The 2,291-nt window shown below is 42.0% G+C and overlaps 1 non-coding gene across 1 annotated transcript; it reads right to left on the bottom strand.

Annotated features, from left to right (window-relative positions):
* Positions 1 to 1,796: 1,796 nt before the first annotated feature.
* On the bottom strand, positions 1,797 to 1,900 carry LOC128775757 (U6 spliceosomal RNA). The gene has a single exon (XR_008420736.1). It is a non-coding gene; the product is annotated as a U6 spliceosomal RNA (small nuclear RNA).
* Positions 1,901 to 2,291: the final 391 nt, after the last annotated feature.

The following is a 2,291-nucleotide window of genomic DNA, read 5'->3' as shown; positions in this document are numbered from 1 at the left end:
AGAATATAGGAGTCACAAGTCCATACCGCTATAAAGACTTTACTCAAAAAAGTGGAGACTAGACAAATATGCACAGAATTCCAAATAACTTATGCATATTTTCCATATTCAAGGAGGGAGAACCTAACCCTCCACTCCTCATGCTTGGGTTGCACATCGTCGGTTTCTTCCAAAGACAAGAATATGTAAAAAAAAAAAAAAAAAAAAGTTCCAAAAAAGAGTAATCTTACAGCAGGGAAAACTGACCACCACTGTCTCAGCCAGGTGATCAACGGATTCTCCTGAGACTGCATTGTAACATTCAACAAGAAGGATCAGAGATTATGGAAGACAGGTGTCCAATTTACGTTGTTGCTTCTAAGTGTAGCCATGCTCAGATACCCATGCTTCCCTCCCTAAACACAGCTCAGCCACCGCTTCTCAGGAAAGCATGAGTTTCACTAGTGATGGAGCAAATCCAAACTGACAGATACTGAGAATGAGAACTGGGGCAGAGTGTGAAATTTTCTCTTTCAAAATCTGGCTTTGACCCTGTGATTGGTAGAGAGTCAGCCCTGTGTTGTCTGTTGGATGTCACAGCATGCCTCACCTGCCAGCTTCCTCAGCAGCATCATAAGAATTTGTCCGTGAAAACCCAGTTCAGAGATCAACAACTAAGCAAATGTCTCTCAAAAGGAAAGGGAATTGAGGGGGAGAATTTGCTCCTTTTCTTGGCTTTAGAGAATGTGGCCCCAGAGAATTACGTTATCAAGTTTCATAAACTTACTTGTTTTGTTTGGGGAAACAGGATAGTGGCTTTATTCATTTTATAGTGTTGTTGTTAAAAATTAACACAAATGGGTGTAAGCTTAGAACAACATAAGTTTACTCTCTTACAGTTTGAAAGGTCACAAGTCCAAAATCAGTTTCAGAGTTCACTGGGCTACAAACAAGGTGTTGGCAAACCTGAGTTCTTTCTAGAGACTCTGTGACAAAGCATTTCCTTACCTTTCTAGCGTCTTGAAGGCTAGCATGCTGCATTCGTGGCTCAAGGCTGCCTTTCTGCGTCAAAACCAGCAACAAACAGTAGGCTGAGGGTTTTCCACGCTGCCCTCCGGGATTCTCTGCAGCTGGGGAAGATCTGCTTTAAAGAACGCCTGTGATTGGATTGGACCCACCTAGGTAATGCAGGGTACACTCACCATTTTAAGATTCCTAACTTCAAACACATGTGCAAAGTCTCTTTGTCATGGAAAACAACATCTCTGAGAATGAGAGCACAGGCATCTTTGGGGGCATCTGCCCCGCCAGAGAAGTGCAGATTCCCATGTATCTGCACTTACTCATGGATGATTAGCTCCCACAGACATCCCAAAACATATGATCTCCCAAACTAATCTCCCACCAAATGCATTTCTTCCTTGACTGGGGATATGCCCATCCAACAACTTAAGCTTGAAGCTCGAGAATATTTTTCTGCAATCCTTCAGCAGATTGTTAGATCTGCTCATTTTATTTCCTGAATATGTCTTCAATCTATCCCTGCCCTGCACCTCTCCTACCATTACCTCAAAATGGTAGTACCTGAAAACAAAGTGCTTCTTGATTAATGGGGTCGGGCCTGTTGCCATTTGGTGGAGCTACTGATTTCTGCCTTGATGGAATTTACAGACAAGCCTGGCAGACACGCATTAAACAAATAAACATGCATAGTAAATGTTCCAGAGGAGGACATTCCTGATCCTTCTGGTCAAGTTCCCCTGGTGAAGTTTTCAAAACTTGAGGTTAAAAATTTCCAAATTTTCTAGAAAGAGGCCATCTAGATGACTAACGTCACAAATTTGCATCTCACCCTTGTGCAGGGACCATGCTAATCTCCGTGTTGTTCTAATTTTAGTACATGTGCTGCTGAAGTAAGCACAAGCTGACTAAAATGCAGTCAAAAGTACCTATGCGGGTATGTCTGATTCTGTAATATAAATATGGAAAAAAAGGACTAAATTATGAGGTAAATATGGCAATTTACTTTTTTTAAAATATAATTTATTGTCAAATTGGCTAACATACAATGTGTAAAGTGTGCTCTTGGTTTTGGGGGGTAGATTCCCGTGGTTCATCGCTCGCATGCAACACCCAGTGTTCATCCCAACAAGTGGCCTCCTCTATGCCCATCACCCCTTTTCCTCTCTCCCCCAATCCCCCATCAACCCTCAGATTGTTCTCTGTATTTAAGAATCTCTTATAGTTTGTCTTCCTCCCTCTCTGTAACTATTTTTTTTCCCCTTCCCTTCCCTCAAGGTCTTCTGTTAAGT

This window comes from Panthera pardus, unplaced genomic scaffold (genome assembly GCF_024362965.1).
Source record: "Panthera pardus isolate Hobbes unplaced genomic scaffold, ASM2436296v1 HiC_scaffold_8, whole genome shotgun sequence".
NCBI classification, from domain to species: domain Eukaryota; kingdom Metazoa; phylum Chordata; class Mammalia; order Carnivora; family Felidae; genus Panthera; species Panthera pardus.
The sequence above is the reverse complement of the archived record's forward strand: the minus strand, read 5'-3'. Positions and strand labels throughout refer to the sequence as shown.